Source organism: Miscanthus floridulus, chromosome 8, assembly GCF_019320115.1.
Source record: "Miscanthus floridulus cultivar M001 chromosome 8, ASM1932011v1, whole genome shotgun sequence".
Lineage (NCBI taxonomy): Eukaryota > Viridiplantae > Streptophyta > Magnoliopsida > Poales > Poaceae > Miscanthus > Miscanthus floridulus.
In genome coordinates, this window is record NC_089587.1 from 191576878 (window position 1) to 191587141 (window position 10264).

Consider the following 10264-nt stretch of genomic DNA (forward strand, 5'->3'; position numbering starts at 1 on the left):
TTCGTCTTGTTTCGGAGCTATGCCCGGGAACTGGCTGACTGCTCAGCTGGTCGTCTGTTATTTCTTCTACTTTGGACCCTGGCACCACATGACTATGACATCTACTGTCAGGCTCGGGGACTAAGTGGGCACACTTCACCTCGTGGTGAATGTGCTTGATTTTTTTGGAAGACTCCGTTACTCTAGAAACCGAAGAAGATTATCTCCTTTCCTCATGGTCAGACTCTAAGTGGCCACACTTGGTCCACTAAGAGGAAATTTTCAATTCTAGACTTGAGCTCCTTACACCCTTATGGCAAGCCGTGCTTGGGGCATGCTGCTCGACGATGGTCCACGCTGCTCGGCTATGATGCACGCTGCTCGCCAACTGCTCATAGCTGCTCGGTGACTCATCACGGTGGTCGGACCATGAGTTGGACAGCTCGGCTTTGGTTCGCACCTGCTCAGACAAGCTCAAGACGGCGTTGCAGAACGGGTACAAGGCGCTCGGGGACTAGCTGTGGGGGGTACAACCTCGGATACCCATAGTAGACCACATGGGCTGCGCCCCTAGGGGTGGCCTAGCCCACAAGAAGAAGCCTTGCGAGGCACGACTCTGCTCGGCGCCTTCTGCAAGACATCAGGAATATATCCTGAAGATACTACGAGATCTGTTAGGATATGTATGATCCCAAGATTCCTGTAATCAGTTATTACTTTCCGGTTATCTCTTAGATCTAACCGACTTGTAACCCTACCTCCCGAACTATATAAGGCGGGCAGGGACCCCATCTAAAATCACGGCATATCATACGATAGCTAATACAAACCAACAGACCATAGGAGTAGGGTATTATGTCATACTAATGGCCTGAACCTGTCTAACTCGTGTGTTTTTGTTGCTTTCTTGTTCTTGATCTCGCGCTCCTCTACCGATCAATCTACCTTCGTGGGATACCCCTCGGAGGATTACCGACGATATTCTGTCGACAAGTATATTCATAGGAGGACCTCCATGACAAGATCATCACTAATTTCAAAGGATTTACTAATGAATGTTTGACATCGATGGACTTATTCCAATGCAAACAAAATCAAGGTGAAGCACTGAGAGATTATTTTTAGAGATTCATGTAGCTTAAAGCGAAGGCACCAAATGTCCCAGAGGATATGGCAATCGAGGCCACAAACAAAGGTCTCCGCATTGGAGCCTTCATAGCTCATCTAGCTCAGCAGAAGCGAAGCACCATAGAAGAACTGTACAAAGAGTTTGAGAAGTATTGCAGGTCAGACAACGACCTTCGTAGAAGGCTAGAAGAGCAAAATCAGAGTAAACAGTACTAAGGGAACAACAGAAATACACAAAGGGGCAGCAGAGGCCAAAGCCAGTCACAGCCCCAGCAACCATTAGATCAACAAGTTTTCAACATTGAGCAGCAAGGGAATAGCCAACAAGGGCAGCACATGCCAGAGGCAGCCCTAAGCAAAGCACCACAAAAATAGTACGAAGGCAAGAAATATAGCCAAAGGAAGAACTAGAACAAAAACCAAGAACCAAGACAGCGAAGGCAATATTGTTTCTTTCATGGAGAGAACAAAGGGCACATCACCAGAGATTGCCCAGATGCGAAGGAAACTCAAGAAAGAATAAAAAGTAGGGCAAATCCTCAACCTCCGCCACAAGAACCCGCCAGGGAGGTCAACCACACCTTTGTTGTGCCCTCGTAGCAGCCATATTGCCTAATCTACCCAAGTCTTAACTCTAATCAAATTCACCCATCCACCTTAGTAGCTGCATACTACCCTAACTTCCTACCCGCATGGCGACCAAGCACCCAACAACAAGGGCAGACAACTAATCAGCGAGTAGAGGCCAACCTCATCTATATAAACCCAAGACCTCTGAATATAGCATTCATAGAAACAAGCCAGCCAGCTCAAGCGCACAGTAGACAACTTGAAGCACTACCTCTGTCACCACCTCCACCACAGCTAGCCGCCCCCAAAAATGAGCCCAACCCTAAAAACCAGCTTAATCCACATACACCACTACCCACCATTGGTATGATACTACCAATTGCCGGAGGCTCTTCAATTGAATTTTAGACAAAGAAACAGAAGAAAGATCACCTCAGGCTCGTTAACAACATAGCGGTGTAGGGTCTAGTACGCTACATAGATTGGTCGAAGATACCCATCACATTCTCAGAACAATACCTCTAGTTGGAGAGCTACCCCCACACTGACATTGTTGACATTTCATAGCATCACTCTTAACTAAGTTGTCATCCCTAGCATGATGCCATAAATGTATTGTTGGTAATTATGAGAACACTTATAAACTATATATATAAGGTATCCGCAAGCGCATAGATAATTTACCATTGTAGCATTTCACCCGGGAGTATACCGAGTATCGTTATTTATACTTTATCCATAGGGAGGAGCTATGGTGTTGTGTTGGCATAGAGATATTGACAAATATGTATAATTATGATAAAACCACTCTCATGCTATGGCAGGGGTAAGCAAGTGATAAATAAATGATAAGTGTATGGAAATAATGGTGTTCTAGAGATAGAAATAGACACTCATAAAATATAGTAAGGCTAAGCAGGAGATTAGTTAAGAGCAAAAGATTCCTAAGTCATTACTTATCTACTAAGTTTTTTGTACACCCAAGTATATACACTCTCATCTATAGTATAACTAACTTTGGATCTATGCATAAGGAACATTACTGAGGAAGATTAAGAACAGAGCTTGTCTTCCATCGCAATCACATTCTACATGCTCTACAAATGAAGAGTGGACTACAAAGGACTCAACTGGAGTGTCAGATCCGTGATCTACCACATGACCCAGAGTGCAGAATGCATCCACAAGCAAACAATATCTAAGCACCATGCTTACATAATGTCAACCACTTAACTCTCTTGAGAACTAAGCTAAGAGCTTTGCAAACATATGCATATATTCATCATCAATCAGAACTATATGAAGCACATTACTTGAGCAAACTAGGAACATAATAAATAGCAACATAATATTGAAGTATCACAAAGTCATAAATAAAGAGATACAATGGCTATACCAGTCTCCAGACGGCAGATCTAGAATCCTGAGCGATAGCCTAATCTTTACTTGAACCTTGCTAGCTAGGCTATACTAGAAACTTGAACAATTGGAGCTCTATTCTCTTCTCTCTGGAAACCCTAATTTTTGGCCTGATCTTGACTTATGGCAGCATGTCCTAGAGGGGGGGCAGGGGCTAGTTATAAAGGCTGGAGCGTCCAACATGAGCCCTTAGATCAAACCGACTTAAAGGATAGCGTATATGTATCTTAGGAGGCGGTGGGAAATCGACATATGAAGGAGGCTGATAGGTGGGTCCCCCAGGGGCCGAGCGGCCTCCAGGTGGGGCCCTAGGCCCCTGCTTCAGTGTGGAGTCCTCTCGAGTCTTCTAGAACCTTTTAGAGTTGATTTTGTTGTGGATAAGCGTGATTTTATTTGATGATTTGATCCTTCTTAACAGTTTTCTAGATAAGCCCTGCTGAAATTACAGATTCACCAAAACTTATTGAAATTGTTAATTTAAACCCCTAAGTCTATATTGGTGATCTTGCTTATGCATTTATTCAAGTAAAGTTGACTGTTTATGTTGGATAGTAACTACCATCAACGAACTCCCCCAAGCTTAACCTTTGCTCGTCCCTGAGCAATGCCAAACTTAGCAATGGATCAAAAAATTAGGATTTTTCAAAACATTGAAACGACTCCTCAAAAGTTCATATGTGTTCAAACACGAATTCTCCTCTGGATTAAAATTTATCGATCTGACTTTCAAACTTACCCATATTACCTTCAACCATGGGGATTATTAGCCTTCACTTGGGTCTTGAGCAATTGAAAGACAGAACGGTCAAGTCAAGCACTATGTCTCAAGTTATTTGTTCAACCATTGTTCTAGAGTTTTATAAGTTTTCAAAATAAAAACTCAAAGATTGCTTTGTATGACACTCTCAAGTCTCTCATATATGTGGTATTTATGGATCCTCACCAAGGCAAAAATAATGTTATGCCTTTTCTTCTCCTGTAACTAAAACTTATGAGGAGCTCATAGGAGTGGTAATTGCATGAAGAGAGCATACTTGCAATACATATATTGTAAAGTCAAACCTCGGATCCAAAGAGAGTTAAGTCATACAATCAAATCAAGATGTGCATGTGTATGAAATATGGTGGATATATATGGTGGCTAGCCTGATTCTACTATGCTGCTTGAAAACATATATCTCATTTTAAACTTGGAAACAATTGCAAGAAAACATAGGCTATCTTATTCATCTCTTTTCTTTTTTTTCAGGCGGGCATCTAAGTACCCATTGTTTTTATACTTCGAGCACTTGTGCATTTTTTCAATTCTTTCCTTTCTTTTTTCTTTCTTCATTTTATGAATAACTTTTGGATAGCCCATGCCTCTTTTCTACAGCAAAACTTTTGAGAGATAGCAACAAGAACTTAAAGCATTTATTTGGTGGAAACCTATGAAGCATATTTTTGGTGTTTTCTCCCAATGTAGGAGTAAAATATTTTTGGGTGGATCTAGATGGAAGGCATGTTTTTGCGCCTACCCCTAGTGTAAGAGTAGTGCATATGTGGGTGGTGTGTACATGATCTTGATTTTAAGAGTATGACAAACCTCTCATAAGACATCAACAAAGCTTGACTAAACTCAATGCAAAACAAGTAGCATTTAAGTGGAAGTTTTTCCTAGCCTAGATAAACATGTTTGGCTATAGTAGGAATTCAAGCTTTGTGATACAAGATCTCATCATGTTGCTTTTTTATGTTTTTAAAAGAAATCTCCAGAATTTAGTATCACTTAGAACAAGATAAATAACAGCTTAGACCTTCTCATATCACATCCGTCAATTACCTAGACTTAGATCATGCATATGCTACCCACAAGTTTCAAGTTTAGAGCAAATTCTTATGTCAAATCAATCTCATCTAAAACTCGGGAGAATTCAAGGCTGAAAACTAGGTACTTCAAAGGAATTATAATAGAGCAACTATTCATCATTTCCATCATGTGAGATCATCTTCAAGTTCTATTTATTTATTGACTCTTAAAAACAAACCTTAAGCAAACTATATACACACTCTTTTTATTTGGTTTCCATCATTTTAGATCATACTATAGTAATATATATAAGATAAAGACAAATTTTTATTTTATTTTCTTGGTTTTGCATTTTTTAACTAATACAAATTTGAAAATTAAATAAATTAAAGGAAATAACAAAATACTAGAAAGAAAACTTACCTTAGGTAAATGGGGGTTCCTTCCCCAAGCTGGGTGTTGCTATGGTACTTTAGGGAGACGGGTGGTCAATATGGAGATGGCCAAACAAGTAGTTCCAGTTGTCATTCTCCTATTGCTGTTGTTGCTGGATGGCGATGAGGCGTTGTCCTACTTCTTCTTGCCACTAGGAATGTTGGTGAAGAGTGTTCTGGATCTCCTGTTGGTTCTCCTCTATAGTGGTGAGCTTCATGTCAAAATGAGCATACTCCATCTGCTGCTCATGATAACCTGTGGGATGGTCGTGGTAGCCACGGGTAGAGAAGGACATGTGTCCTCCCTGGTGGCCACTAGAGATCTCCTCGTAAGACTACTGCTGATAGTAGTCAAAATTGCTATCCTACCATTGCCCACTTGGGCCCTATTGCCAGGAACTCTCTGAGTGATGCGGAGAAGGCTGCTCCCACCCAGCATGCTTAGGTTGGTGCATACGGGAAGATCTCGGCTGGTCCCAACCTGCATGCTGAGGAAGGCAAACCTAGGAAGGTCTTGCTTGATCAAATCCTGTGTAGCCGATGAAGGCAGGGCCTTCTAGAATGAGGTCATCTCCATGGTACCGAGGCTACGGGTTGCGAGTGATCCTTGCAGAGGCACTCCTACGAGGTGCTTGCTCTATTTTCTGCAAATCAAAGACAAACGAATCTACCACATACAGACCGAGGTTCCAGTCTAGTAATGGAAACTCATTTATGTAGTCCATTTACATCATGACTATATGTAATAGAAGCGTTTGCTAGTAAACCCAAATTTCTAGCTATGCGAATGACCAAAGAAGTGCACCCAACATCTCCGTTTAGTCTAAGAATTTATGCCCATTGTGTCATCATGAATTTTACAAGTGAAATCTTCTTTCTTTTAACCATAGCATAGAGCAGTTTAAGTTCATCATTCCTTACTGTGTGGAAATCATTTCTAGGAAAAAAAGAAAATCCTAGCCATTTGTGCATGAACCGCAAAGTAGGGTGGTGAATGTCATTGGTGTGATGGCGGTAGCGAACAATTTCTTTCGATATCTCCCTCCAAAACTTATTCCTATCAAAGTCTTGTATAGCTGAGTCTACATCAATTATGCACTGAGCAGGGAATCCTAGAAGGTCACTAAAGTTCTTCTAGGGAAAAGAAAATTATTTCCCAAAGAACCTAAATGAGACTTCTGAGTCGGTGGTTTATAAAGTGCATAAAAATTAAATAGTCAAAAGCTTGCACCGTGACTCATCTATTTCCCATGCAACCTCCCATCCTACGGCCTTGAAAATAAGTTCAAATTTGGAGTCCATACCTATGGACTAAAGTAGGGCTGGATCGAAGGTAGGGGTGAGGATGAAATCCTGGTCCTTTAGCTTCTTGTAGATGTTCATCTCCCTATCATCCCGGAGCTTGAGCTGCTTTTCTTATAGAAGAACGTTCCTCTCCATGGGGGCTGATCGGGATGGTGCTCCAACAATAGGAGATGGAGGATCAACCTCCATGTCGATGCTTGCTCAGGGATGAAGAACTTCTTGTCGAAGGGAACGATATCGCCCGCTTGAGCTTGCCAGCGATCTTGGTCATTTTCCTACAGAATAGAAAAAAACAACACAACTCATGGAACGGATTAGGAAAATAAAAAGTTAGCGGTTAGTCGTCCAGAAGTCTGTCGTTCTGGAATCAACCATCCGAGCGTTAGTCATCCGAGATTACTTAATGAATTTCTAATCAAGATTTTGACATGACTTCCTCCCTAATTCTTTTTAATGTTCCCTCTTGATTTGGACTGCACTACCACTCTTATACTCTCTTAATCTTTGCCTAAATTTTAGCAACACCTCTCTCTCTTTTTCTCAAGATTTTAGCACTACTTTCACACTCAATCTTTCCCACACTTTCTTTCTCCAACACTACTTCTACCAAAGGAAATTCAACTATGGAATTTTGAAGGTTGTTTTTGTGTTGTGTTGGAGGCCAAGAGCAACCAAGGAGTGGCATTTATAGCCGAGGTAGCAGCAGGCCAGCCTGCCCCACCTCATGGCCAAATGGCCTCTCCATTTTCTTGATCCCTCTTTGCTTCAAGGTTAAGCAAATGTTGGTGCCCGTCGGTGCTCTTTCGGTGGATATGGCCGATGGAGAGTGATAGTGGAGGATAAGAATGTGAAAGTGAAGATATGGAGGTGATGGAAGTGATAGGTGGTGGTTGTGGAGGTGATGATGGTGGGTCCTAGGTGTCTGTGGGTCCTAGTGGTTGTATTTCTACCATATACATGTGTAGAAATGCAATGCAAAATTACTTTTGTGAAACTATGAAATATGAGAAGATGAATGATGGTATTTTTTTTATTTTTATGCCTCCACAGTAAATATTTCTTACGGGGTTTTTACTCTCCGCAAAAATTATTTACATGGGGCTTGAATTTTTAGTATGCCATGATGAGAATTGTTTATTTCATTTTTCTAATAAAAGTTTTAAGAAGTAAATATGCCGAAGTAAAAATATAATGCGAAAAGTAAATATGGATAACTACCGAGTTACCTCCCGACGAGGGTTCAGAATTTTGAGTCCGCCGAACCGGACTTCTCCGTTCGGGTTCATTCTTCAGGTGTATCCTTCAATCCCAGAGATGGAGACCTTGATACTTGCTTCTCATGCCACTCCAAATTGGAGCATTGTTCCGGTCTTGGCTTGAAAGCGAACCGCTCTTCCTTTCCGTTAATATGGAATTTGATCTCTTCGGCTCTAACATTAATGTGCGCATTTGTAGTGCTCAGGAAGGGCCTTCCAAGAATGAGTGGTGTCTTTATGTCCTCCTGCATGTCAAGTACCACAAAATCTACAGGAATGAAGAAATTTCATATTTTTACTAGAATATTCTCAGCGATTCATGTAGGGTAGCGGACCGATTTGTCGGCTAGTTGTAAGCACATCGATGTTGGTGTGAGTGTTGAATAGTTGAGCTTGTCGAAAACCTTCTTGGACATGACACTAACACTTGCTCCAAGATCACATAATGCATTCTCAAAGTTTTGGCTCCCGATCAAACAGTCGATAGTGGGGCATCTTGGATCCTTCTTCTTGACAGGTGCTGTGTTTTGGATGGCCGCACTACACTCCTCCATTAACTTGATTACCTTAGTGGAGGGCAGTGGTCTTTTGTTGTTGAGGATGTCTCTGAGATACTTCACGTAGGTAGGCACTTGTATGGCATCTAGCAATGAAATATTGATATAAAGCTTTTGAATTACCTCTACAAAGTTACCAAACCGCTCATCCATTTTGTCTTTTTGATTTCTACGTGGAAACAGTTGGAGGGTTGTGTCATAAAAATCTTGTTATAACTCTTGCTCGTGTGGCCTAACTTCTTTGTCATCCTTCTTCTCCTCTTCCTGTACTTCCACTGGTGTCTTCCCTGTCCTTGTTGGATATGGCGGATCATGAGTAGATCTACCACCTCTTGTGGTTATGACATTAACCTTCTCAAGGTTAGTGGCAAAAGGCAGAGCAGCAGCCAACTAGGGTAATTGTGATTCTATCTGTTTATTATAGATAAGTTGGTCTTTTATGGCAGAAGAAAAACTATCCATTTTAGTGTTTATGTTTTCTAGGACCTTATCATTAGAAGCAAGCTTTTTAGAAATACTATCATTAATCCTAGCTTGTTCTAAGATCAAGTCTCTCAAGGATGCTTGCTTAGGAGTGTTATAGTAATTACCTAGGTACTTACCTTGGTAAGTCAACCATTGTTGTTGATTCTATCCTTGTCTCTGTTGTTGTGGAGCAGAATTGTTGATGACGATGTTTGCATCCTCCTGATATTTAGGGAATTCAATCCCAAAATATTCTCCACATAAATTTTGAATGTTGAATGCATCTTGAATGGCCTAATGATCTTTCTTGTAATTGGCTCGCTGTTCGAGCCAATTCAACAAGACATCCATCTTGGTTGACAATGCACACACCTCTTCTGGTACTTCTTCACTCTTATTGCATGATTGAATGTTGCATGATGACCAGCCTTGATTAGAGGCTATCTGTTCCATAAGAGTTTTAGCTTTTCCAAGGGTGAGTGACATAAATGATCCTCCAGCAATAGCATCCAGTTGTTCATGAGCTTTCTGAGTTAATCCATGATAAAAACTTTGCATGAGCAACCAATCTTCCATTCCATGATGAGGGCAATTTGAAACATATTCTTGAAAACATTCCCATACTTCTAGAATGGTCTCTCCTTTCTATTGTTGGAAGTTTGAAATCTTTACTCTTAAGGCATTGGTCTTAACTATAGGGAAAAACTTTTCTAGGAAGGCCTTTGAACACTTTGCCCTTGTATTTATATGATCTTTGTTGGTGTAGAACCATTGCTTCTCTCTTCCCACAAGTGAGAATTGAAAGAGGCAGAGTAGTACGATGTCTTGAATAATGTCCTTGATGATGACCATGCTACTTATCTCTAGGAAATTCTGAAGATGAGCACTAGCATCTTCATGTGCCTTTCCACATAATGGGGTTGCTTGCACCATATTGATGAGGCTTGGCTTGAATTAAAACTCAAGATTATCGGTTTTGAGTGTTGGTCCAGTGTGAATGTTCTCGGTGCTTGGAGCAGAGAACTCACGCAGAGTCTTGTCAGCCATAGCTTTAGAAACTAGTGTTGAGCTTCCTCTTAATTTGGTTGATTCTGATTGATAGAAATTGTTGAATCACAACCAATCCTACAATACCCTATATAAGATATGAACAAAGACAAAATAAGGGTAAGCATGCTAAAGCAGAGGTTATGATTTTATCAATAAGTATTTATTTGGTCAATTCTCTTAGCCATGTGCCCCTCCTTGGCAACGACGCCAGAAATGCTTGTTGACATTTCTTAGCATCACTCTTAACTAAGTTGTCATCCCTAGCATGATGCCAAAAATGCATTGTTGGTAATTATGAGAACACTTATAAAC

General features: G+C 40.9%; 1 non-coding gene across 1 annotated transcript; it reads left to right on the top strand.

Moving 5' to 3' along the window:
- The first annotated feature begins 9477 nt into the window (after positions 1 to 9477).
- Positions 9478 to 9584, top strand: LOC136478593 (small nucleolar RNA R71). The gene has a single exon (XR_010764316.1). It is a non-coding gene; the product is annotated as a small nucleolar RNA R71 (small nucleolar RNA).
- Positions 9585 to 10264: the final 680 nt, after the last annotated feature.